At 48.4% G+C, this 1,121-nt stretch overlaps 1 protein-coding gene across 1 annotated transcript in view; it reads left to right on the top strand.

Moving 5' to 3' along the window:
- Positions 1-47: 47 nt before the first annotated feature.
- The window catches only part of POLR3G (polymerase (RNA) III (DNA directed) polypeptide G (32kD)), a 45,069-nt gene continuing 43,995 nt past the window's right edge, over positions 48-1,121 (top strand). Inside the window, exon 1 of the mRNA XM_006775527.2 lies at positions 48-194. The gene's annotated coding sequence lies outside the window, so the exon portion shown is untranslated. The remainder of the gene's footprint in view (positions 195-1,121) is intronic.

The raw sequence follows: 1,121 nt of genomic DNA on the forward strand, positions 1-1,121 counted from the left end.
GAGCCCGGTGGGCGGGGCCTAGGGGAGTGGGCGGGGCTACCTGGAGGGGATGGGAACTCGGCTTCCAGCCGCGTGGAGGCTGGTTCGGCCCCGGAACCCTCGTCGGAGCTGGGGTACCTCGTGTCCACGTCGGCTCTTTGCTGGCCGGCGCTTCGGATGCACGGTTCTGCCGGAGCCTCGATCCTAGGGAGCAGGTAACAAACAACTGAGGACTCGGGGGGGATGGGGATGGGGAGGGAGGAAAGGCGCTCACCGGGCACGTGGAGGAGGTGGGGAAAGGCAGGGGTGGAGGCTGATGAAAGCGCCTCTGGGTTGAGGGTTGTTGAGAGATAGCTTTACCTCTCACCCCTTCGAAATCTTTTAAAATCGTCTCTTCCTGGGACTGTTTGCCATGAGTGAGAGAGGAATTTATGCTCTGACTGATGGTAGGTTTTCAAATCCGATGACTATGCGATTGATTCAGGCACGAATCATTGCCGCAGACTTTTCTTCACTGTAGGCATTTTATCCTGTATCTTGGGGAAAGGGGTTGTTGATAAGGGTTTTCTTCTCTTCCAAAAATAAATAAATAGATAGATAAATAAATAATTCTTCCCTCGCCCTCCTCTTTTTGTTTTGTTCCTGAGAACTTGACTAACCTCCAGAGTCAGCCAGGGAAAATTGGAGACCCATGAGACAGCATTATAAGAGATAATTATGAAAACCCTTATTGTGGCATCTACTAATAAGCCTTCATATAAGGATAGGTGTGCTCTTCTTCCCTATCCTCCTAAAGCTTTTGGTGGGGATGCAGCCTTTTTTTAGTGTTTTCCTAACCTAGTTGGAATTTTTCCGCTCTGTTCAGGGCTATCCTATGTGCAAGTCCCTGAGCTAGATGTGTGAAGAAAGTCATGATCTGGATTCTCAAGAATTTGAGGGAAGGCAGTGTGTGTGTGTGTGTGTGGGGGGGGTGGGGGGTAAATTCTCTCCTGTTAATACAGTTGAAGAAACAAACAAAAAACATAAGTGAAACTCCTTCCCTTTGGAAAAGGCCCATTTCCCAAAAGGGGCATGTCTATATTTCTTCCAGAATTAAGTTGTGTACCAATATGTATCACCTCAAATTTTAAAAATGCAGGAGG

This window comes from Myotis davidii, unplaced genomic scaffold (genome assembly GCF_000327345.1).
Source record: "Myotis davidii unplaced genomic scaffold, ASM32734v1 scaffold44, whole genome shotgun sequence".
Lineage (NCBI taxonomy): Eukaryota > Metazoa > Chordata > Mammalia > Chiroptera > Vespertilionidae > Myotis > Myotis davidii.